General features: G+C 46.3%; 1 long non-coding RNA gene across 1 annotated transcript; it reads right to left on the bottom strand.

Moving 5' to 3' along the window:
• Positions 1-1267: 1267 nt before the first annotated feature.
• On the bottom strand, positions 1268-3247 carry LOC106017309 (uncharacterized). Its single transcript, XR_011807846.1, has 2 exons — positions 2621-3247; positions 1268-2554 (listed from the first exon to the last, which is right to left on the bottom strand). It is a non-coding gene; the product is annotated as an uncharacterized lncRNA (long non-coding RNA).
• Positions 3248-26729: the final 23482 nt, after the last annotated feature.

Here is a 26729-nt window from a genome sequence, read left to right on the forward strand (position 1 = left end):
GCCCTGCTGGCCCTCGCTTTCCTTTACAAGCTTTTGTTGGTGACCACCACATTTGTTGTGCTGCTGTCCTTGGAAGAGCGTCGAGCTGCAGGAGCCCCCCCGAATTCCAGGGGTTACAATGACAGCGCGCCGCCCCGGCGCTGCTTTCCTTTCCACGATCTGTGTTTGCCAGCTGTTAATTTCATCAAGATCCTGCATTGTGAGGGAGTCTGAAAAAAAAAAAAAAAAACAACAGGGCAGATCTGTTTTCTCCATAGCCTCTGCGGGAAGGCTGTCAGGCCAGATCCGACCCTGAAAACATGAGAATTCAGGCAGGGCAGAGAATAATTCAGACGTAATTTTGTAAGAGCGCTCCCAGCTCAGGAGCAATTCTCAGCAAGTTCTGCTCCTTCAACATCACCCTTGCTGATACATGCAGGGAGCAGAAATCACATCCTCTTTTCTGAAAAAACCACAGCTCAGCCTAAATATCAGCTGCTCTGGGAAAGCTGTGTCAGGCGCGAGGTCGCGGGGCTGCCGAGATGATCGCGGCTCAGCGGGACATCCCCGCGCCCCGCTGGTGGGGTGACTCAGCCCACAGCTGTCCCTCCCACCCTGGCGCACGAGTGGTAGCTTTGACCTTTTGCTCGTGGAAGAAATGACAGGGAAGGAAGGTTCTCCACAGCTTTGGGACAAAGTGCAGTGTCGCTTTACCGGGGGATGGCAGAGCTCTGGAACAATTTGAGGGAGGAAGCGAGGAAGGACTTGTGCTCCAACTGGGAGGGCAGGTGGCATTTTGAAAAGGCAGGGGAGGATTAAGCAAGCTAGAAGAGGGACAGGATGAGAGCATGGTGAGAGCTTTCATGTCCCCAGCACCCTAGCACACTTTCCATGAGGCACATCTGAAGGCTGGAGTGTCCTTCCCATGCCCCCTTCCCGGAGCACCGCCTCCCTGGGGAGCAGCCCACCTAGGGAAATCCCCAGCCTTCCGCACCCCACTGCTGTTTCTTGGGGCTCTCCTGCCTCGCCGTGCCCTGACTCTGACTGTGCTTTGTTCAGGGAGAGCTGAACAGCTGCAAATACCCCACGAGTGGCATTGAGTATCTTGTCTGTCCCACCACGGCAGCCAAAGGGCTTCAGGCTGGAGGCAGGTTCTCAGAAGGTCTATGGTCTCCTTGGAGGTGCTGGTACAATCCCTGACTACCGTTTGCGAGAGCAGTTAGGGCAAGGCTGAGCACTTCTGAAAACCCTGCCCCAAAGCAGTGAAAGGATCATTTGAACAGAGCCATTTAATTAATAAAGCCAGCATCATTTAATTATAGCTAATCCTCTTACTGAGAAGGCAGCCATCACACAGCAGTTCCTCAGAGCTGCCAAGGTCCCTGAGCTACCACTACTATGCACCTTTCCAGTGCGGGGGATCCACAGTTATTAATCCCAGATCTGTGCCCCGCCAGCTGTCCAGGATTTGATGTGGATCATATGTGAGCCCACAATGGTCTTTTTGTTGAATTAACCCGAGGACACATCCTGTGCTTGTGTCTAGGTGCACCACAGGGTGGTATCAAGGGTTGATTACACAGCATCCTGCCTCCCACTCCACTTCCCAAGGGTTTCTGTGTGGGATGTCTGTAGGCAGTTCCCCAAGGAGAGCATCCTTTTGTTTTCCACCATCTGCAACCACTCCAGAAAGAGAATCAGCAAAAGTACTGTGTGGCACCAGGCTGCCATCTGCACCTTGGCAAAGCAAGTATGCATGTCTCTATTTTGGCATCTCCACTTTCTGGAGGGCTTTTGCCAGGCAGTAGTCCTATGAGAGGCAATGCAGATGTGTGCAAAGGGAATGAGCACCACAGTTTCTCAATCATCAGTGGCCACACACAGAGACAAGAGTCCAAATGGAATGAGGGGAAGCAGGTATGTCATGTTACGTGGCTCGCTGCCCTTTTTTCTGGCGTAGGAGTAGAGGTGTAAGGTTCATGGAGCATCCCTGTGCCTGTGAGAGCAACAGGGTTGTGGCAAGGGGAGAAACTCTCATCTCTAAAGTGTCTTGCCTCACCCTGTCTCACTGTCTGGTCCAGTAAGGCCCAGGATACAGTTTTCCACAAATCACGCCTGACCAAAACTGTGCAAACAAGATAGTATGTCTTTGGTTCTCAGTCTGTGTCAGTGGCACTGCCATCTCCAGCTCCAACGGAGGTAGCGGGGACCACCAAGAGGGAGAGGAGACCTGATGCACAGCTCCAACACCTTCCCTGAAAGGACAGATAGAGAAACTCTGTTCTCACAAAAGCAGATTTGTGGAATAAGCACACTGATTCCCAAATACCTTTGGGCTAAGAGGGAACAGAACTTATCTCTGCAGAATAAGGCCTCATCCCCTGTATAAGTACATATCTATCCTCAAGGAGCTGGCTTTTTATTACTTATCTGGACAACAGTAACTTTTTACCAGCCTTTACTTTGCTGGGCTGTTTCAGACAATGCCTAATGACGCAAATTTTACTCCCAAAACCACAACTGCTTCTCCCACCTAATTCAGCCAGAGTCACACAAAGATATCTGAGGGAAAAAACTAGAAAAATAACAATATTAATAAAGTATTCATCCTTCCTCTTCTATTCTTCCTCCTTATTCTTACCTATCCTCTAGTCACACAGCAGTGGGCAAAGCATCCCATCCCCTCATGGACAGTCTGCTATTTTTATACTAATGTTACTCAGCTGGTTTTGATCCTTGGGTTCCCCTTCACCTTGCCCCAGGTGCCTGGGCACAGAGGGCCTGTGGTGTCTCCCCAGGGAAATGGGCAGCCTTTCACTGCCAGCCCCATATCATGGGTTTGGAGCCAGGCTGCTGGACGAGACTCAGCTGGTGCAACCGCAACAAGTCAGCAGCTGGTGCTAGCTAAAGGTAAGCTTCATGGCTGCTCCAGGAACAACAACTGATTTTCAGCAGCAGCCCAGCCTGTGGTCACACCTCGCAGTGACAGTGCTAGGCTGAAACTCCAACAACACAGGAAATGAAAAAGCAGCTCTAAAAATAGCAGGTTGCAGAGACACCTGCTAGGGAGAGTTAAGATCAGAGCTGCAGCCCTCCGGCTCTGGATTCCCGTGGGTTTTGTCATTCCCACCTCCTGCCCAAATGCTACTGCACACTGCTGCCCTGCTCTTCTGCTGCCCTGGAAGGGCAGGGCTTGGATCCTGGCAGCACAAATGGGAGAGATGCAGGGAAGAGCTGTGTGGGATGGGCAGCCTGCACAGCCTCCGCCTCCTCACAGGGAGCAGAGACCAAAGGGCAGAGGAGGAAAGGAAGGCTAGGAGGAAATAGCAAGGCATCAGATAGCACTCACTGGGTCTCTGCTTGGTAGGGATTACCCTGCCCCTGCTCCTAAGCCCTCAGTTCCTGGGGAAGGGTAGAAATGAGGGGGCTAGAGGAAGTACAGCTGAACTGGTGGGAGCAAAATTTACACCACCTACCACAGTCTCCTGCGCCCCATGTGGCTCTGCAGAGCTCCCAGCAGGTGGGAAATCCGGGCCTCAGCACCTGGCCTGACACATTTCCAAAAGATGTGCATGCAGTGATGGTGTAAATAACCTGCTCAGGATCCCACATGCAACGTTCGGGGTGAGCTGGACTGAAAAGCCCTGGCAGTGCCCCCTTGGTGCAGCCCATCCCTCTCCCCTGACCAGAAGGGCTGAGGTTTCCTGCTCCATCCTCCAGGCAGTGGGAAGGAGGCAGATCTCCATCACCCTGTGCTTCTTGGCCTCTTAATGAATTAGGGAAGGAGCAAAAGGTGCAAGGAAGTGCTTACTTGCAGCCCTTATGTTGGAGTTCTGTAGGATCATTGCTAAAGCCAGTAGTTCCTTCTGCTGGAAATTACTGGGTGAGACACTGTGGTTTTGCATTACACCAGGGGTCATGCCAGACAACAAAGCTGGAGTTAGAAGGGGACAGGGACAAGCTCAGTCCTCCACAACCACAGGCAGCAGTTCAGACAAGTCTCCGGAGCATCCACCCTCCCGTCCATGGCCACAAAATGCTCCCCAGGGCCTGGTAATGAGCTCAAAACCAATAGCAGAGAACAAAACCTACAGCTCTTGTGTGCCACAGGAAGAGATCGGTGGCAATCACAGACATCCCCAGTGCCCTCAGTCCCTGCCGTAAAACTCCCAGATAACCCTTGGAAATTGTCCAGGCCTCACATTACAAAGGGAACAGGAAAAAAATCCAGCATCCAGGGGAACCTCCCCATCTGGCATAAAGGGACAATTGCAGAGGTCAGCGTGACCCCGGGAGCACGAACAATATACAGAGAACAGGACAACGCAGAGGCTGACCCACCACTGAGACAGCCTTCTCCTTAGCTTCAGCCACTTCACAGAGTTTCTGTTGGTAGGGGAAAGAGATCTGGAAGCCAAATTTTGCTACAAGTTGGGGAAAAAAGTCTTTCCTGTATTTCTCATTGCCTCCTATTCTGGCCTTAGGATGAATCAGACTCTGAGGGAGGCCGGTTTGTTTTGCCAAGGAACTGGGGGGCTTTGCAGCTCCCTTTATTCTTACGAAAAGATAACGACCTTTTGGTGGGAAGATCCAAGCCTTGCCAAGAAATATGTTTTGGCAGCTTTCCAGGAGCAATGACAGTCAGAGGCAAACCGGCTTCCCTAGAGAATAAAAGGGGCCGTGGAGCTATGTAATCCTGCCTTCAGCTTAGGCTTGGCAAATTCTTCAGATCCATGAGGCTGTGTCGTAAGCAAGGCTGCTCGCTACCCGCTTGACCCTGGAGGAGAAATTAGCAGCACGGGCACCACAGCCCCCAGGCATGCAGAGGGCATGTCCAAACCGCAGTGCAAAGGCACCACTGCGTTTTGTGTGCACATTCCCAGCTGGACTGAAATTAGGTGGCTCAGACACTCCCATCCCTGGCAGCACGGGCTCCAAGCCAGCTGCAAAACCCGTGCCGAAACTCATTGATATCACTGAGATCCATATTGGTGGGAATAACTTGTTGTCCATACATAACCTCCACGTGTGTGCGGGACCTGTGGTGGTACCTTTGTGCTGTAGCACAGGCAAGATTCAGCACAGCCCACTGGTCCCATGCATGGCCCCACGGTCATCCTGGCCTGGCAGAGCTCACAGGGTGCTGCTGCTCCTTGTCATCTTCAGGAGGTCCTGCTCAGAGCTCTGCTTCGCCAGTCTGTCTCTGGATGCACGTGTTGCTCAGAGATTCCTATATGGATATCCCAAAGGGACCATGAACTCATATATATATATATATATATATATATAGGAGGCATCTGTTTCCCCATCAGCACTCAGGTCTGACAGTTTCCGAAGTGCAGCTGAGAGCACAGGCCGTAGCAGCGGACAATGCTTCTCTCACAGACCGTGACCTGGGCCATTTCCTGGAGGAGCACGTGGCTCGGCACGCTTCTGCTTCCAGGGATCCCCAGAGATCCTGGAGAGCTGCTGGAAGTGTCAGTCATTCCCCAATATCCAGCCTCCAGCGTTTGCTGCAGGAAGAGAAGTTACTTTGCTCAGCACGGCAGCTCCTCAGGCATCTTTGCCCAGCAATTTCACACGGAGGGACAGGAATGGGGCAGTTCCTGCCCTGCTTACGCCCAGTCTTCAGCCGAAGAACAAAGGTCAAGCAAATAATACCGTGTTACTGCCGTGAGTGACACACAGGCAACAGGATAGGTGTAAGGATGGTATCCTGAGAGGTCTGGGTAGCCTCTGCTCCTCACCAATCGCCTTCACTCACAGCCTGTTTTGAAAGCTTTACGAGCCCTCAGCAGCCACAGATCAGTTACCTAAACTCTGTTTTCCGAACTTTTCTTGTTATCTTTGGACAGCTGGGTCTGTGAAATTGCCTATCAGCAGTTTGCAGGGAGATTTGGCTAATCTCTGAAGAGTGTGTGTGAATCTAGCGGCCAGATCTAATGGCCTGACAGATCAATACAGCACATTCCAGCTCTGCGGAGTCTAGACTGCCCGGGGAGGGATGGCGGAGTTTTTATAGCAAAGTTACCAAAAAGTTATGCACGTGTTTGTGCAGAGGGAAGGCAGAAAGGCAGAGACGGTGATATATTCAGCCAGAAAATGTTTTGAAGAACCCAGGGAGGTTTTATTGTTGATCAGAACAACCTTGCCAGCCTGTTCTGAACACTTCTGCTCTCTAATTTCAGTGGAGCTGTACTTCCACGGAGCTTTGAGGCTTTGCACATCCAGGCAGGGTGGGTATATGAGGCTAGATGCGTGTACACATAGGCCAGCGTTGTGAGCACGTGTGTCTGCGGGGAGCACATGCCCCTCAGGTGAAGAAGAGAGCCCCTACGCCATCTCCTGTCACACCCTCTGTCCCTCTGCGGCCTGCCCCAGCAGCGGGGCTCCTGCAGGGCTCCGGCCCATCTCTGCAGACAAGCTGGGCTCAGGGCCCAGCCCCAGCTGCCGTCAGGGCAGGCCATGCAGCGGTGCTAACGTGCAGCAGCTGAGAATGCGTGCCATGAACACTATAAAAAGACGGCTCCTCAGGCTCAGCTGTGCTGGGGCCTCCTAACCAGAGGTGTTCCTTAGCATGCTGCTAGAGGTGCTGCTGTGGCCTCTCTGCTGGGTTTAGTCTCCCTGTGCTGTGCCCCAGCCCCAGCGTGAATCGTGGGCTCTCTCTGCTGCCACAGAGCCCTACAGCCTCTTTCTTCCCCCCACCAGTCACTCAGCACGCACCAAGCAGCGGGGATGAAAGAGGCTTCAGGAAACAGCCTGCTGAGATGTGAGGCCTCCCAGGCCTCCAATCAACCCCCCTGAAGGGGAAAAGCCTAGGGCGAAAGACCAAATTCTAATTATAACAACAGATCTGCAGTCATTCCTGATTACGTCAAGCTCTTCAACAAGGAATTAAACAAGTTATAAAACGGGTGCGCTGTCTTGCTCTCCCCTATAGCAGTAACAGTGTGATGTTGTATAAACATGGCCAAATCTAAACAAGATGTGAAGGGAACTTTAAAGTGGCATGTGAATGACAGAGGAAAACAACATCCGTGTGGTAGATGCAGCCTTTCTTGCTCTGCAGGCCTGATTTACTGCTGGATTACATTAGTTTTAGGCTACAGTAACACCTCTGATTGCAGCGAGGACAATTCTTAAATGAAGCCAACTAAAAGCTAACAAAATCTGACTGCTGGAAGCTGGGAAGCTGTGATGATTACAACAAAGTAAAAGGAAATTTTCCACTTAAGAACAAGGATAACCACTGAGCACCTCACCAGCAAGCATCGTGGGTCAGTCACTCTGCACCTTTGGGACAAGGCTGAGCGATTCTCCAAGGCACAGAACCTGCGACTGTGCTTCAGATATGAGATATGATTTCCATACTCAGAATCAAAATTGCAGGGAAAATATTAACATCACAGCTAAATAATAATAAAATCACACTAGTCCCTTCCAGGCTGAGGATTTATGAATCTTGTTAATAACTGGTAGCATAGAGGTGAGATGGGGCAAGTCATAATGGCATGAGCACAGTCTGAGCCCTACTGTCTCAACAGCAGCTCCACCAGAAGCCTTTGCTGGCACCTCCACATCTGCACATCCTGGTGTGCAGCTCTGCTGTGTGGCTGCACAGAGGTGATACTTCCCTCCCTGCCGCCTGATTCCTTCCTTCACTGCCTTTTCCATCTCTGCAAAGTGGGTGGCATTTTATGTTTACTTTGCCTTCCCCTCAGTCAGGTGGAGATGGCTGTAAGAGGTGTAAAACAGAGTGGGGCTGGGGGCAAGGATATGAAAAACAGCCTGTGAGAGAGATATTTCTCTTCACAAAATCTGCTTCTTGCCTCTAGTGTTGTAGCTGGAGTATGACTGAGAACATGTCAGAAGAATATTCCTACTGGTTCAATAATATGTGTTTGTACAGTGCCTAGCACAGAGTGGTAATAAATAATTTTTGTTACATTGTACCCAAAAGAAGCCGTGAACGTGATTTGTAAAGTGATTTTACAGAGATTCAGAAAGGCAGACAACTCAGGCTGAGGAAAATATCTTATGCATGAGCAAACAGCAGAGAGCACAGAATCCGAATGGGAAAAAAAATAGCTGTGCTTTAGCTGTGGTAGCAACAGCACGCTGCAAAGCACAGAGCACTTCGCTTTACATACATCAAACCATTTTGTGTTTAACCTCTCCTATCAACTGGCAATTGAAAGGATTAGCCACCTCTGCTCTCATACTCATCTCACATCCTCTTCCCTCACAGGCCATGTTTTTACCACACAAAGCATTTCACAGGGCCGTGCATCAGACAGCATATAAGGTCTCACTGAAACTTTTCAAATTTTGGCAGTGTGAATTGTCTGCAAAGGCCTTTAAAGCATTTATTATTGTTTTCTTACCTGGGAGCAGTTAAACAGCACACTATCTAATGCAATACCAGTTATCTGCTGTTTCAGGTACTGTAACATCTACCTGCACGTCTGTAGATCAGCCTAAGCAAAGGTCACCTCCAGGGAGCCACATTTGCACTTTGTGCCTCCACTCAGACCAGCAGGGCTGTTCATGCCACAACATACCCAAGTCAGAGTCCAGCCCACTGGGGCTGTACAGTCCTCCAATATCATCTGCCCTCCCTCCACCTGCTGCAGGGCGTGTGGATTCTTCCTTCTGCACCACTCTTTGTACTGCCAAAGTAAATGCCCGATGGATATCCGGAGTTTGCTTCAGGGTCTCTTGAGGTGGTGTTGGCTTGATACAGGGGGAGTTCACTACACTGCTGTGCAACATCTAGGTTGCATCTAAAACATTGCTTATCCAGACAAGATGCTGTAATGGATACAGATTTACTTGGGGGCTGAGGGGCCTGCTAAGACAGCTTAATCACAGAGAAACCTGTCCACAGCTGCCCTGCTTCCCCTGGAGACCCACAGAGATTATGGGGCGGGTTTTGTCAAGGAATTGCTCCCTGGAGGCAGCTTAGGGAAGGGGCTTCTCTGTGCACATTAGCGCTGTGGTGCCTGCAGAGATGGACTCTCCTGCAGGTGTGTCGGGTCACCCTGCAAGGGAGCTGCCTCACGCCTTCCTGCCCCTGGGTGACCCACCTGGATGAATCACAACACAGTGGCTTCCCTGCAATCATTATTCTTAAGGGAAATAAAAATAGAGAGAGAATAAGTGTTTAACTATAAAACCAATACAGGACCAGATCTGTCCTTCAGTTTTGCCATGTGTACAACTTAAGGCCAGAATGGACTTTCAGACACACCGTTTGGTCTGCCATCTCACAGGTTGTTTAATTTTAGCTGCTTTGCCCAGCACTGAACCCAAGAGCTTGTGTATTCAGAAGGCCTCTCAGTCTTGATTTAGGCCATCAAGACATGGAGAACCCATCACATTCATTAATCATCTCCATTAGAAATGGGAGCCTTCTGTCATGTGAGTTGATTTGGCTTTGATTCGCCATTGTTTCTCATTTCATCTTGCTTTGCCAGGTCCGGTAACCCTTTAGGGTCCACCATTTTATCCCTGTGAAGTTACACACAATTCAGGTGCCATTCTGGCTCCCATCTGCCAACCTAACCTCTCTGAGTCCCCCTTGGAAGGCATTTCCTCTGGCCCGTGAATCATTTTGTGACTGCTTTCTGCATGCTCCAATTTTTCAATGTGCATTTTAACGCATGGACACTAGAACTATGTGCTTTTCCAGTTTGGATTTCCCATGCACTGAGTGGTATGAATTACACTCCTGTCCCTCCCCTGCTCTTATCAGCTGAATCATGTATCAGCATTTCCAGTATTCCATTCAAGACTGATGTCAGACTAGCTGGCATGGAGGAAACCAAGTCATTTGCTTGACTTTTTGGGATACTGGCACAAAAGTAGCCTTTGCCCAGCTTCCTGGAGGACTCCCAGCAACCAAGAACCACTCAGTGTTGATACCGATGAGCTAATGGTCTCTGCTGCCAGTTTTTTTGGAGTCCTGACCCATCAGTTCTCTGGACATACGGACATAAATATTTCTCTCTCTCTCAAAGGTTATTCAACAGTCACTCTGCTTACTAATGGAAAATATGTACTATAAATTATTTGTTTCCAATTGCGAAGCAGAAATATTTACCCAACACATCCGCCTTTCTCCATCCCTGACAATTTCATCATCTCCCCATAATCACGCTTCCCATCATGAGCTCTTTTCTTTCATTAAAAGCAAACATTATGGTTCTTAACCTGCTTTATATATATATATATATATATATATATATCTTTAGCTTCCCTTAGCTCTTTCCTGCATTTTGTGCTTCTTGGTTACAACTCCTACACCAGAAAGAGGAGAATACTTTTCCATGTTGCTTTCACTGTGCCTGTGATCCAGCATTTGAGGTCATTTGCATCTCTGGATTTCAAAATGTGAGCATGTTCAGACATAGGGAGTCTAGAATGAAAATAAGAATTATTCTGCTTAGAGAACTATAGAGGATACAAACCACATCAGTGACTGACTACTAATATTCAATTATCTTTGTTATTTAGCTACAATATTGTTTACTGTTATATAATGGCTTTAACATTGAATAATTTTACACCGCAGCTCTGCATTTTTGTGTTTCACAGCTTTCCAAAAAAGCTAAGCCTAGCTCAAAGGGCAGCTCTGCAAGTTTTTGTCACACCCCCTGCTAATTCCCAATTACCCATGGGCGGGAACAAAGCTGCCACCCTTGACAAAGGGAACAAAACTTGCTTACTCACCAAAATAAGCCAGTTAATGGCACACCTGTGTGACACGGGTTATTTTCCCTCTCAGGCAGTCAGGGCTCCATGGGTGATCCCCATGGGGCTTATTGGAGGTCCCCATGGGGCTTATTGGAGGTCCCTATGGGGGTCAGCACCACCTCCAGCAACAGGCCTGAGGGCAGCATCCCTGCTGCTCTGCTCCTTCACACCTCTGCTGCAGAAATCAGCCTAGCCAAGGGCTGCCCTGCCCTTTGGCTGCTGCTGGCTGCCTAATGGCAGGCATCTTAACATTTCCAGTAGCAGAAATGTAGAGCTGGGCTTGGAGTGCTCCATTGATGCTTCCTTGACAACACACAGACACACACCAGTGTTTTCTAATTCCCACTTGAGCTAGTTAAGATGGTTCCGTAGATCTCCAGTAGATGAGCATGCTTATTTTTAGCTTGGATTACCAAGCCTCAATGGTCAAGATTCCTTGGCCAAGCTTTCAAAAAACTCCAGGAATTTCAAGACTGAGGATTTTGTTGAGAATTGACTCTGATGCTTGTAGTTTTAAAAGATTTCTTTCTGACATCTATGTGCTATTTCAGTAACAAACCAGTTATTATAACACGGGATGGGCAAACCCTGGGGTCAAAGGCATTGTTAGGAAATCAGAAATGAGGTAGTCAGATCTTAGATAAAATAAGTAAATAAATAAATAAAATCCATACACAAAACCCCAATTCCACAGCAGTAAAAGCTACACTCATCATTTGTAAAAGCAGCATTTCTGAAGACTCAGACGGATGATTCTGCTGCAGCATAGTTTTGTTTAATCAGGCTTTGAATTAATTAACGTAATTAGTCACTTTGGGGGGGATAAGTTGGACTGATTTTATGGAGTCTTTTGTTTTGCTGGTTCAGGTCTTACAGCTTGATTTAAATGTGTCTGGAGGGGCTTATTTACAAGAGTGATTAATGCTGCATAAAATTGATTGCAACCTAATTTTAGCTGCAAAACCACGCTGCCATTCGCTTTCACCACGAGGAGCTGCGACGGCTTCAGAGGGAGAGTGGCTGGGTCTGTGCCTGCAGCTGAGGAGCAGCGATGGACGGACTGACGGCCAGCTGCTGGGAGTGCCCTTACAGCAGCGATCAGCTGGAATCTCCTCATTTAAAAAGGAGCCTAAGTATGGCCAGGAATTGTGCTAGGAGGATCGAATTCAAAGGTGAGACTGGAAGAATCATAAAGCAAAGCACAGTGGGGCCATTTCCACTTCTGCTGCTGTATGGGGACAGCTCTCTGCCTGAAGGTGGAGATAGAAAAATCCAGCAAATCCTCTCCAACAACTGAGAAGTCAGCATGTGATTTTTATTTGGCCAGATTCTCTGCCTAAGCATCTGCCTGCTGCTTGCATCCCTTTTTTCCAGAAGAATAAAGGCATGAAGGTCCTAACCACAGCAACTCCCACTCTTAACTTTCCTTATAAATAATCTCAGAGTCAAAAGAATTTCATATATTGGTGGGCTGCTGAGCTGCCACCTGCATATAAGCATATACAAAATGCACATAGACACATATGCAATAGTTAGAAAGAACGGGACAAATCCTGACGTGTGAAGCCGTGATGTGTGATATCCGTAGAGGGTCCCAGTCAAGTCCCAGTGGACTTGTTTCAGAAATAAGCTGCTACGCAAAGTGCCTGGCACTCGGCGTTGATCTTCTGGATGACATATTTCTTTATTAATGACGGTACCATCAAAATGCAGAAGAAATCTAATTTGAATTGTATGTCCCTGGATGTTGTTAAATAAAGCAGACGTGAAGTTTCTAAACAAGATATCCTCGAGGTCTGGCTTTGAAAAAGAAAGAAGACGTTTCACACAGCCAATGACATCTCATTTTTTCAAAGGCTTAGCTCGACATTTCCAAGAAAAACAGTTCTTTTCTGATGAAAGACTGCACAGAAAGAAATGTCATGTGGAAAGGAGGAGCTTGGACTTGTTAGGGTTGTTTTTTTCCGTAACAAGGAAGAAGTCAAGATTGTGAAAGAAAAAGAAAGAAAAAAAAAACAAAAACCTTACAATTTAACAAAGATGTAGCATGTCTCCATAATGTCTAGCATAAAATTACCACAAAAATGTATTAATTCGTGTCCCTTAAATCAGCTCCTGTAGCAAATAAGATTCTCTTCCTTTTCCAATAAATTATTTGCTTGCCTGCAAATTTTCCAGTCTCATCAATGTGGTTTACTTTTTTCCTCCTTTTATGCTAGTTCAAGACAACCAGCCTTGCCATGTGGGTGCCACTACCCCACGCAATGTGAGGAGGAAGCAGTGGGGAAGGTGCCTGGGCTGTCTGGGACATCCTACCCCATCATGCACAACGATGCCAGGGGGAAGTTGGAGGTTTATTTGCAGTGGGGGAGAAGAAGGAAGAGCAGAAATGATCAGTTCCCTGTGAGCTCACCAAGCCATCCACAAGTGCCATGTGCTGTGTCTGCACTTCTTGTTGGATCACTTAGAACTAGGCCTGGGTGAATATTATTTGCCAATACATTATTTAGCTAATGTTGATCTTCTTTACTGAATATCCTATTTGACTAATCATCTCTGCAGTACCCTTCCCGTCCTACCACCATTCAAACACTATTAGTTGAATAATTTATGAGACGAGCAAAGACAAAATGCATTGAATAATTTATTCAAAGAAAAATTGCTCCCACTATTTGGTTATCTCTAATTAGAACCTCTTTTCAGCTAAATTACACTCATACGTGCATGTGCTCAGGCATACATACACATGGGCACACGCGTGCGTACGCAGCAAGCCAGGTTAAGGGCTCACAGCAGATAAGCACCACTTTATTTCAGTGATTTTATGCTAAAGGCACATGGGCACAGCCAGGATCAGAGCAAAGCCCCATGGACAGAGTGATAGAGACCAAGTCAGAAATTTCAGATCTGGGCCTGACGTCCCGCTGCAAAGTGCAGGGCAATGTGCAGTGGATGAGGAGAAGGGGAGCTGACAATGCCACAGCAGGCATGTTGTGGCAGGAGAACAACAGACACGTGCAATGTGATTTTGGGGCTGCTCGAGCATATTGCTGGCCCCAGTTGTCAGAGGCTGAGCCCTCCTGGTGTGTTTCCAGTTATCCCCTTTCAACTACGGATCTTCTCATCTTTGGGACAGGCTACGTGTGAGCTCCTGGGGCAAGGAGAAGCTTCACTGACCACGGTGTGCTGCTGGACAAAGGCATACTGGCATCTTCTATCAGTTACCTGATTTTTCACAGCTAATTTGGGGGCAGGTATTTCAGGTAGAGTGTCAGCTTTAATTCACAGCCCCTTCAAAGCTGCCTTCATATGGAGCTACATAACCTCTGAGTCTGGTACCTCCAGGTCAGGGCTGAGGGCAGCAGAAAGATTTTCCTGACAGTGCAGCTGTTTGCACCGTACCTAACCACGTGGATAAACAAAGGGCTATTATTTAGCCAAGATAACCTTAGTGATAACCTTACAAATGCTGACATAAACCATGAGCACTGCCCAGTCCCAGAAAGGCAAAGACAAACCTTACATAAACTCACAAACTTCACAAAACGTACATGGTGGCATACCCAGGGATATGCACAGTGGAGTGGGATCCCAAATTCAGGCCTAGACTTTAAACCCCCTGCTGCACAGGGAGTAGAAGGTCAGCTCCAATAGCATAAATGTGTATCAAATGAGAAAAGTACTCAAATTAGGCTAGACGGCATTGTGTACCTGAGAGAAAAAAAAAAAAAAAAAGTCTTCCTTGATTGTTTGTGTCTGCATCTTTTATTTAGATAGCTGGCAAGATAAGTGGGACAGATATGCAGAGCAACTCAAAATGCAATGACGAAAATAAAACAGAAACCTCTAATTGCCCATCTTGAAGGACAAAGCTGCATCTTCTGTGGTTAATTTGCTCCCAATTATTTTTTTTTTTGTCTGGTTCTATTTTTGTTAGAGCTCCCAGAGCTGCCCTAATGGTAGAGAAAAAGAGTAATGGAGGTAATTGGTAGCATCCTGAATAACCTAATTCCAGCGTCCCTACGGTATGACTAGACACCTACAGGATGTCTCCAGGACAATGTCAACCGGCATGAAAGGCTGCTGCAAAGGCAGCAGAGTGAGGTTGCTCTGTTTAAAAGCTTCATGGCATTTCCAGTTGAAAAAAAAAAAATCACTTGGGAAGGATTTTCTTTTATGTCTGACGGGTTTCTCTTCTTGCCCTTTATATATGACGTGTTACTGGGAACGCAGTTCATCCTCTGATTGATCACCCTCTCTGTTGGTGGTGCACAGATAGCACTTTGTTTCATATGTAGGATTTAAGGACCCAAATTTCAGAGAAAGTTAGCACTCGGAGGCAGGACTCGGGAGTGGAAGCTGGAGCATCTCACATCAGAGAGCATGCACAGCGGTGTGGGCAGCCACGGGGACAGGGGAGGTGGGCTGCAAGCAGCCCGTTGCTGTCAGCTGCTGTGTGACCAGAACCACGTTGTCCCAGTGCCCCCCTGGAAAATGAACAGGATTTCATTTCTCTGGGTGTATTCAGGGAGAACAGAGAACTGTGAAGTGCCTGGACACACAGCATCAGTAAATGAGAGTGACTTAAGGAGGTAAATGGTTGGCCCAGGCTGTCCTCGAAACACAGTCCTGGCTGACTCGTGAGGGTCCTCAGTTCTGAACATTGGCACCAATTAAATATGGGGAATAGGGTTGATTTTAAATTCCCCACCTGGAAAGCAAATACCAAAGTCACAAGCCACCATCATCTTTGGTATCCGCAGAAGCTGGCCATGACAAACACAACTGGCAAATGCAGGGGCAGGAAGGACTTTTTCTCCCAGTATTTACTGCATCTTCTGGCCAGTGTCCTTTTGCAGCACTGAGCAGAAACGATGATGTGTCAGCTCCAGGGGAGACATTGCCAATGGTCCAGCATGCTGCCGGGACACTAGTCAGTGTTTTTAATTCTACACGTGAGCACAGGTATTTTAGTATGTGACTATGTGGAGTGACAAGATGGGCAGAGCTTGACGTTTGATTATTTTTCCATAAAGAGAGAGCTCCAAAAATTTCAGGCTCGGAGAAATAGCTACTGCATTTTTTTTCTTTTCTTTTTTTTTTCTTTTTCTTTTTTTTTTTCCCTATTTTATTTACAAGAGCATTAAAATGAAAGCGACAGCAGTGGCAGCAAGAAAATTACCGCTGCCTAATTGGGCCCAAAGAGAGTTTAGGGCCTGAAACGTCCCTTCATGTAGATTGACAATGGAAAGAAAAGCACACTAGACACATGCACATTGGCTTTAGCAGTCCTTAAATTTCCTATTTTTCTGCTAGTCCCTGAGGTGCAAAAGAGTGCTGTATTCTTCCTTGCTGCTTATTCGGTACCCAGAGGCTTGTAGGATTTGCAGTTGGTGGCATTTATTCACCATTACACTCAGAGACAAAGCTTCCAGGCACTGTTTGTTGAGTTTCCTAAGTCCCGTTTCCCTTCCCAGTACAGAAGCAAGGAGCCAGCCCATGAGCCCCACTGCTGTGTGCATCCCAGGCAGTCCAGCTTGGCTCTGGCTGGCTTTGGAGCTGCAAAAATGCCAGGTGCTTGCTGCTACATTCATGAATACACCTTGTCCTTTGACAGTGAGAGCCCAAAATGTTAAAGGGGTGCTTGTGCATCCTTGTAGAACTATCCCTTAAAAGTGATATGTCGCTGTGCCATTGGTTGCAGAATAAAAATGAGACACCTTTAATTTTTGCACTAGAAACAAAACTATTTACATCTGGGAAGTGGGGAGGGGTTCACCAGTAAATTGCTTGATGTAGGCTTCTAACCAAACAGAAATCTCTGTGGCTTCAAGGTTGTGTGCCACAGCAGTTCAGACCACCAGGATCCAATTACTCTTTGAGAATAAACTTTTCCTAAGTTAAGGGTTGGTGCTCTGCATGTCTTAGAGGATTTGGTTCTAACTTCAACTCTTTTTTTTTTTTTTTAAGATATACGTGGACATAATTCCTCAAACAATTGCCAGCCTGGTAGGGCTTTGCCTCAGCAGGCTGCCAAAACACACAAGAGCACTTGTGTGACTGTTCCCCACCCTCTTTATCCACTCTTACCTCAGAAACTGTGCCTAATTTTCACAACAAAAACTTCATAATATAAGATGTGCATTACATATATGGAGATGGAAAAATATAGCCCCAGCTTCTCCATGGCGTGGTAATATGACTCCAAAAAGCACGAGGCAGCACAACTTATCCTACAGGGTACAAGACAACGTAAGGGCATGCCAGGCCTTAACGTTTTAAAAAGTCTGTGACTGAATTACATGAAAAAGGCTCAAACACAAGAAAAAATTGAGTTAAGTTAACAGAGAAGCTGTCACTTTTAAAGATGTAGAGAGTTGTTAGATCATATTTGTCATCAAAAGTCAACTTGGTGAAATTTACCTTGTTCACTAGACTAGCAAAAAATGAACATTGAGCATCGTTTCAAAAAGAAAGCCTTAGAGAAATGCATAATCCTCACTTTATGGTGTTTTATTACAGAAAGGAGCAATTCTGCACACATTTTATCTATTTCTATGAATAAATGTGTTAAGCTTGAGAAGCCGGAGTCCATTATATGGTCCCATAGTCAGCGTAAGTCCCTATTGCCTATGCAGCTATGAAACGTGTTATTATGCAGTAGAGATATAGCACAATGGCAATGAGTCTTCTCAGAAGGGTTGCAAATCCAACAAGAAAGGCAAATTTTAATCTTCTGTTAACCTCACTTCTGTTATTGATTTCTCCAGTGTTTTTAAAAGAAGGGAAGAGAAGAACCAAAAGCAATATGTGATAGAAATCTCATTATTTCAACAGAATTCAACCCCACAATCCTATAGAACCTGGTGAGTTTGCACCTTAAATGTAGGAAGCTTCCCGAACCCACAAAATCTGACCACTCAGGCAGTGAACAGGGTGAACAGAGTAGAGCTGACGGAGAAACAAGATAATACACGTCCGTACCTGCTGGAACCTGTGATCTGGAATGACAGCCATGGTATTTTGGCTCTTGCTCACCACCAATTTTTCAGGGTACAGGGGCTCCTGGACCTGTTTAAACAGAAATTCGTGACCTGTACCTGACCTACCCTCATATTACCCCCAGCTTGTGCAGAGAGTGAGTGACCTTCTCTGCTGCCTCCGTGCAAATTGTTAAAGATTATTGTTTTCTCTCAGGAAGGTCTTCAGGCGTGCTCTGCTGTTCCTGTCAAAATGCACGGTAGCTTTCCCATTGATCACCAAAGGGCAAAAATGAGAATTTCATCCTGCTGGAAGGAAATGCTCCAATAATTTTTTTTTTCTTCTGCTTTTTTATTTATTTAATTTATTATTGCTGTTATATTTGTGAATCTTTCCATCTAGTTTCTTGAAATCCTTCAATTTTACTCTGCAAAATGCTTTTATTCAACAAAATTGTATCGCCTTCCAGTTCATGTTCTTCTCGCTGCCCTTTCTTTTATTCCTTGGCTGGCTGGCAATGAGGCCTGAACTCTGCCAAATACCCCAGCACATTCGGGGAGGCATTTAGCAGTCCCTCCCTGTGCAGTGAAGCACTCGCACATACTCCTCATGGCAAGGCATTGAGTCTCACCAAGGCTTAACACTGCCTGGGCTTGGCACGGACACACCGTGCCAAGCTGGAGGGCTGGGCCAGGGATCCCAAGGATTTTGCAAGGTTACTGCACCAAAAACAAAGCAGGCATCTCCTAGCTGAACAAAGGACAGAGAAGAAAGGCTTCTCAGCAGACTGTGGTTTAACTAAATGAGTACAGCTCCCTCGTGCAGCCAGGCTGCACTTATTTCTGCTGTACCCGTAGTCAGGAGGACTCCTTCATTTGCTCTACACAATGGCTGCAGGACTTGTTGAGCTGTAGCCACGTCCAGATTGTGGTGTTCAATAAGCACAGCCTGGCATTAATCACATTGCCATGCTGCAGTCCGGACGGGTGCTGCACGTGGCCTTTGCATAGTTAATCTCCTTGTGCTGTTGCAGGAAGGGGAACATGTGCTTGACACCAAGGGTGCAACCCTTGTGCACAGTCAAACATCAGGAACTACTCAAATGTGTGTATGGTTTCCTTTTTATGCACATCTGCGTGCTGACCTTAGGGGGAGAGACCCTTTCGTGGCCAGTGCACACAGTCACACCGTGCCACTGCCACGGCTGGGGCGATGCCAACGACAGAGCCAGGAGGCTGAATTTGTCCCTGTCCGCATGGGGCAAGGCAGGCAGGCTTGCTCTGGTGCCCCCCTCATCTTATCTGTTCAGCAGGTAAATAAAAGACTTCAATCTTAGCAGCTGCAGGCTCAGCAGCTTTCTCCACCACATCATTCACTTGCAGATAAAAAGATTGTGGAGAGTCCCAGTTCTCCAGTGCAAGCTGTTATTTGATTTATTTATTGGCACAGGGCTGTGAAACCTGGCTTTGAAGGGCTGAGAGCGAAGATCCAGGGTACACAAAGAACACTGATTCACATCCAAATGGACGACTGTTGTATCAGAGGAGTTTGAGGGTATTTCTAGAGGGCATAACACAAGTAAGAAACTGCTGTGGGCTAGTATTTCAGACTTTGGACCATGTAATTGTTTCCTTTTCTTCTGAGATTAAAGATAGAAAAAGCAATAGTGTCTCTCCAAACAAGAGTGCTGGGCATGCAAACCCTTTTCTGCCACTTGAGCAGAAAAGCCAAGTGTTCACTGACCAGATCCTGCAAGTGGGTGAGCAGAGATGCTGTGCTGCCTTGTCTAAATTCAGGTTAAAATTGCAGCCATGCATATTTGTTCCTTTTTTACAGTTTGGAGAGAGAGTGATCCCCAGCACTGGACACCAGCCAGCACCTTGTGCCGCAGCCACAGGGAACAGCCCCAGTGTACCCAGAGCACTGGTTTCAGCAGATGGGTAAGATGTGGAGACAAGGGGAGAGCCTGGGTCGCTCTTCCAGCACCATCCTTTTCTTCCCACACCCTCCCTCTGCTCCCTCACCTTTCCAAACAAAGCTCTAATTTCCAGTGACTTCAGAGCAAGCGGTGCCTTGGCCTCAGCCACAAGTTGGCCTAGGGCTTACCTGAACTTTCCACTTGCATCCCTGGAGCAGTAAAGCTGCCACCTCCAGGTTTCCCCAAAGGTACAGCTGCTGAGAAACTGAGTTTAGCTCCTCATTGATACCTGGTATCTCCTTGCTGATACAGGCTGACACCCAGCCTGGCCACCTCTGGGTTCCTGAACCTCCTCCTCCTCCTCACACCTGCCTCCCCACCTTTCTGCATCCCCCTGACAAGCAGCAGAGCCTGTTTTCCAGATCATTTTAAGGATTTAAGGACTTAACCTTTCCTCTCTGCTCTTGTTCCCAGATTTTTCTCCAGGCATTTCTCACCTTGAGCCTGGATTACAGCAGCATGCCCGGCCCCACCAGCTGTAGCCTTGCCTCCTTCACATTCCCACAGAAAAGTCCTCCTCTTGGCCCATCACTGGGGTTTGTTGTCATCCTGCCTCACCCCCCTTTTGATCTCACAGCACCATGTCACCAAAGGCCAGTAATGTCCAGGGAAGAGTAAAAGAATTGAATGCAGTAGATATGGACTGCAATTATTTTATGGTTTCTTACAGTGCAGTATTTTTAATTAAATATATGTATATGTATTATTGCCCTGAAGAAAATAACCCTTCATTTTGGCACAAAATAAAATTCTGTTCAACAATCAAAGCTGCACATATTCACTTTCCATTGCACAATGTCTTGTGGTACCTTCCTTCTGTAGAAAATATACACCGAAATACAAGTGGATGCATATACTTTATTTTTGTTCTGAAATGGTTCTTCTCACAGAAGAAAGGAAGCCTCAAGAGTATTTCAGTGTCTTTTATAGTTCCTGAAGCTACAACTAGAACATGTGTTTTCAACGCACATCAGAGGGACATAACTATTTACATATTTTGCACAGTGCTTCATTGTTTCCCTTAAAGTCCAATAGGATCCAGTAAAAGGTAACATCTCTTTTACATCTAGCTTCAGCAGCTGCCTTGTCATTTACACATAGGACCTATGAATGCATCAGGTCCGACAGACGTGCCATTTGGTTTGTGTTTGTCTGAAAGAGTTTTTTGGGAGAAGACAGGCAGCCGCTGCTCACGAGAGATGCCCATAGTCCTGGCGCTGTGTCCGTGCTCAGATTCAGAGCTAATGTCCTGGCAGTAAGTTTAGAGACCGCTTGCAGCTCTGAGAGACATTCTTAGACAGCACAGATTTTACACGTTGCTTGCACTTGGAGGATTTTCCACGCGGCTACAAATACAAGGCTGTAAGTGTGCATGAAGAGCTGAGAAGATGCTGTATGACTCTGCCGTGATGAAAGGTGCCAGGCCAGCATGCTGTGAAGTTTGCCAGGCAAATAAAGACAGGGCTTCTTCTCCCTTCATTTGTGCTCCCCACATATCATGCATTGCATGATTTATTTGTTCTGAATATTGTGTTTCATTCAGCTTAGTGCTGAAAAAGGCCAATGCGATGCATTTACACTGTACCTTCTGGCTGCTGTCGTCTGCTGGGTCTGCAGCTTGCTGTTAAGACAAACACATACAGCCAGAAAAGCTGTGTGAACAAAAAGGAATACAATAAACTTCTATTAAAGAAAAAACATGACTATTGTGTACTGGACGGTGTGTTGAAGTTAGTGCTAATAGCTTCCTTGGAAAGAGTGTGCAAGGTAAATATTTCTGAGAAGTGCAGATAGATGCTCTGACTCACAGAAGGCTGTAGCGTACATGACTCCCAGCTATTTGCTGATACCACTCAAATGAGACAAGCAGAGGTTTCTTATTTATTGTGCGCAAGGAAGATGTCGGCCCCAATGTTTTCACTGCTTGTAATGTAATTCTGAATCTTGTGCTATTATTTTTTCCCCTTAAAGCACTTTTACTTGCAACCCTGTGAGCTTATCAGAATTGGGGCTTTCATTTTTTTGCTAGGAGGAATTTTACAGTTCTCATGTTTAATGGAGAAAATCTTTAAAATATGGTACAAAAGCTAAAAAAAAAGGGGGGGGGGGAAGGAAGTAAAAAAGGAAAGCAAAACAAATCAAATTACTGGTTTTTACAATTTCATGATTTCTGAATACATTCACCTGGCGAGGCTGACACTAGGTACGTGCACATTTTTGGCTGCATGAAGCAACCGACAAAGCTCCAGTCTGCAGGTCACAGTCACTCTTGTTCAGAGAAGCAAAACCACTTGCTACATTTTTTGCAAAAAAAATGACACCAGTGAATTGCTCAGTTAGTGTTAATGAGCCTGAAATAACCTAAATCTTCAGCATAATGAGGCTGTGCCTATCTTTGGGTGCATAGCACAGCATCCTGCCTTTCCAGCACTAAGATATATTATTGTCTTGTGATATCTCAGAGCTGCCCAGTTTATTCTACAAAGGCATAGCAGTGTGGCACCAGAAGAAACTCTGTGACTCACCTTTATATAGCACTATTTCCCCTAGTTATTGTCATAGGAGATGTGTCCAGGTTGGTAAACAAATAGATCAAGGACTATTCTCTGGCACTGAGGGCAAGTGGACCGACACAACCCACACCTACCTCTCTTTTCCAGGAAAAGGGGATGGCTGCCTCCAAACTGCCTGGTGGGAATGAGCTGGGACATCCAGATCCTAACTCATATCTTGGGTACATCCACCACTCTAAGCAAACTATTTACATGATCACTTACATGATGCCTCTTTTTTATTCTAGCAGACCTCTGGGATCCAAATCTCTTTTGGTGATGGTATAAACCAATATTATAAAGTGTCAACATGAGAAACAATCAATAAAGCACTGCTTTAATGTAGGATACGAGGTTTTTCCTTTTTAGACATCTGGGGAAAAAGAATTCTCTGTCCATTTTATTTTTCCTTCTTAGACATCTAGGGGAAAAGAATCTTTTGTCCATTTTGTTTTATTCTCCATTTTTTTGGTCGTGCAATTAGTGAAATCATTAGTATTATTCAAAGGCACTTCAGAGAAATTTGTCCGATGAGTGGCTGACTGGACATCTGTGCACCCTAATGTCTTGGTGGTGTTTTGCACATGCTAGTGTAAACTGGTGAAATCGCTATACAAAATCAGTGCGAAATCGGAATCGAGCCTATGTGCAGTGACCATTATTAAAGGAAAAAACAGAGTGCTTCCTTCCCATTATATCACACAGCACTGTTTGCCAAACAGCATGCCAAGCCGCCTTCAGGCGTGTGATTAATGCCAACACTGTTCCAATAAAGCTTGCACAGCGCACGGCCCCGGTCTCCCTGGAGAGTCAGCAACAAGAACGAGCACAGCCTAAACGACACTTTTCTTCATCTCCCAGTCATGAGGGACTTCCTGCCTTTTCCTCATTTCTGGGTATTAATCTTCATTTCTTTTCCAGAATGATGACATTTCTCAGCAGTGAATATTTTTATCAGCTGGCTACATACGCAAGATACTGGGCGCCCATTTCAAGGATCCCACTAAAAGGATTTTGCTTGGATCGCCACTTCCATTTCCTTTTTTTCCAATCTGTTTATTGTCTTCTTTACACATTGTTTTGCAATTTACTGTGGTCTGGTTTTGTTTGTTTGCTTGTTTGTTTTATGCTGTAAATAAGAGCCCCAAGCTCTTTTGCTGAGGCAAAGGGATTTCTTTCAAAGCTAGAGAAGCTATTCCACATGTCTTTAAAGCACAGCACTAGGTTCCAGTCCCTTTGTGAACTGGGCAGTTCACTACATAGGGTTCGAACCACCCAGAATATCAGTTTGCAATGAGGGGAGAGAATGGTAAGTGTGGGTTTATACTAACACATATCCAAATCCAAATGTTTTTACCCAGGCAGAACTCCCAGGGGCCAAATTCTCATATACAAAAAAACACTCTTTATACCAATCCAGCAGTTGGAAGAGACCCTGCAGTGGCAGCAGATATCTAAAGGGCACTTCCAGTGAAGGCTGTGAAGGGGCTGTGGTACACATCTTTTCCCTGTAATCCTCCAGGGGTGATTTTTGGTATGCAGGAAAGCATCGCCGGCATCTAGCTGGACCCTGGGATTTCAGGAACCACAGTTTCCCCAGCAGTCAAAAATCACCCTTCCCAGCAGGGGGGGAAGATAGTGGAGGTGCAGGGCTCTTGCTGCTGGCACACAGCACAGCCAGATGGGTAAACTGTATGGGAGTGCTTGTGTGTGCACACATTAATAGCATGCCTTCTCCAAGAGAAGGAAATATCCTTTGATTAACCACTGACCAAATCAAGCACAATTATTCTCTCTTTACCCTACTCTTAAACATGTTTATGAGAAAACTTTTGCTGGAATTGAATTTTATAAAGGCTACTAACAACTTCTAACTGCAGTTTCCTGCAAAGTCCTGCTTATGCACTGGAGAGCAGCAGGGACTCAGGAACTTAAACCTTCAGTGACACAGCTCTAGGGGAATAAATAAATCTGATATGGTTTGTACTGTCAGCAAGGTCTGACATGACATAATATACTCAAGGTCTAGTCAAATCTAATGAATTAGGACATTAATTGGTCATGTGCAGGTGATGAGGCACACAGGTAGCAGTGTTTCATTAGATACACAACTTTTAAGGGAGCGTAAACGAGTGAAGAGGACTGCTGTTTTTTTACAGCACCATCCACTGTCCATTCCTGGAGGCAGAAAATGAGAGGTGATGAGCCAGGAATCTGATCTGGGGTGGCAGATCCATCTTTGCCGTGGGAAAAACAGATACTTCTCTATGAAATGACATCATCTTTAATAGCGTGGGACCTGTCACAGGCTGTTCTGAGCACAGACTGATTTACAAGCCAAGCAGCCTTCTCAGGCAGCAATAGTGGTTCACACTTGCAATCCCAGACCTTTGTAGAAGAGATCTTCAAGTACCCTGACTCTAATATAAGTTGTCCTTTAGAGTTACATGGCAAGAATTTCTTCAGACTCAGCTCACCTGTCACCCTCTCACTTGTTAACTTTTATTTTTACAAGAGTTACTTGAGAAAATCTTCCTGATGCTTGGATGTTTAAAATGAAGGATCACATGCAGGCTGGGGCTAGTTTTGCAGCACCATTTCATGTCTTGCCATATGTAGGACTCTAGCATGCCCCTGTAAAACACTGTGACTAATTCTGGACTCTGAGCACAACTCCATGGGGCTGGGGCATGGCTCATACACTCACAGCCCTGCAACACTCCTGGTCTCCCACTGAAGGGCTTCCCCTGTCAGGCTGTGCTGAGCATCCTCTGTCATTTGCCAACCCCTGATCTCCCTCACATATGGTCACAAAAGTGGAGAGAGACAGAGCTGCTGCCTTGCAATTGCAAGGGCAGGTAACCCCACAAGATTGCTGGGGGCAACCTGGATCCCTGGTCCTTTGAACTGGAGATTTCTGATGTATCCTTCTCCATGACACCCAGTACAGTACTATCCCAAGAGCATATACAGCAGTGCTTGAGGCAAATGTGTTATAATTTAACTCTGCAAGTGTGTTTGTGTGCAGCTGTGAGAAAATTGTCACCATAAGACAAGTTACCCGTTGCGTCAATGCTTTACAGAGCCTTCCAGCTGAATGATTGTAACAGTTGAAGAGAGGCTTTATGTGGTTTAGCTTAAGTTACAAATTTAACAAAAGATAAAATGGCATAGGCTTTCCCGTATTAAAACAGCTTACATTACTAGACTGGTATAAACTTATACCTGAAATTATAGCAAAAATGTTCATGTGCCAGTATCTTACTTCCAAACAAGACAATTGCTCTTGAAAGAGAGACTCAAAATCATCTCCTGTAAATTTTAGAGGCTGTTCCTGTAAGAGGTTTTACTAAATAAGCCCTAAGGTGGCAGGTGACCCTTTATGGGGTTACTGATGATCATACCCTGTTAGGAGTAAGATGGGAGAAAGTTTATATGCAACGCAGAACTGTAGTTGATTTTTGAAACACCACCACCCGATGTCAGCTAACAAGGCTCAGCCCACCCCGGCCTCCTAGGGCTCTCTGTTCCTCTGGTTTTTGCCTTGCAGCAAGCATATGGCACAGCAGCCTTGCTCCCAGAGGCATTGTTGTCCGCATTATTGTTGTTATTTTTTAATTGGAAATCATTAATCATGTACATACTGCTTTGCAAGCACAGAATCAGTGCACACTCTCCCTTTGCGGGTTAAGCATCCAGAAAAAGCGAGCTATAAAGCCTGATAGTGGTATTTGCTATTTCACATTGGTATCTACGGTACGTTAGACACATCATATTGCATTGGCATCTCTTGAGACATCAGAGTCTCGTTCCTCCTCCTTTCTGATGCTGCAGAAAAGCTTCAGTGGAAAACAGGACATTGACAGGAACTGCCAGGGCCTGCGGCTGTGCTCCAAAGGAGATCCTCCCCCTGAGGATGTGTTTTCCTCAAGGAAGGGCCATGGTGCAGGATCCCCTTTCAGGTAGACCCAGCTGTCTGTCTGGACAGCCACAGACAGACGGATGGAGCCACTCTGCCAGGACAGTGATGTCCCTGGGAGGCTGGTCAACGGGTCTGAGGCTCAAGACTCCATTTTCACAGCCTGCAGCAGGACTGGGATTGCCTTATTTTCCACCACTGAGCAGGACCCAAAGCACTCCAGGCTGCAACAAATTGGCACTGAGGGTCCTCACCTCAGAGAATAGGGCTGGGGCTGGGCTGAGTACCCTCTTTTTACATGATCCTGGCTGAAAACAAGAGTCCTCGTGCTGTTTGGACACTTAGCCTGCAGTCTGCAGCCAGACTTTCTGAGCCAGCTCACAGCACAATCGCTCTCATGACAACACTTTTTCCATCATCCGATCTGGGTGGTACAATAAGCTCTCTGTTGTTTCTGTTTTGTTGTTTTCTTGTTTGCTGCCACTACTGTTTTTCTGTTTTGTTTAGATGAAGTGTAAGCTTCAGTACTTCTACTTATTTTGGCATGGCAGCCAACAGAGTGAAA

Source organism: Anas platyrhynchos, chromosome 3 (genome assembly GCF_047663525.1).
Source record: "Anas platyrhynchos isolate ZD024472 breed Pekin duck chromosome 3, IASCAAS_PekinDuck_T2T, whole genome shotgun sequence".
Lineage (NCBI taxonomy): Eukaryota > Metazoa > Chordata > Aves > Anseriformes > Anatidae > Anas > Anas platyrhynchos.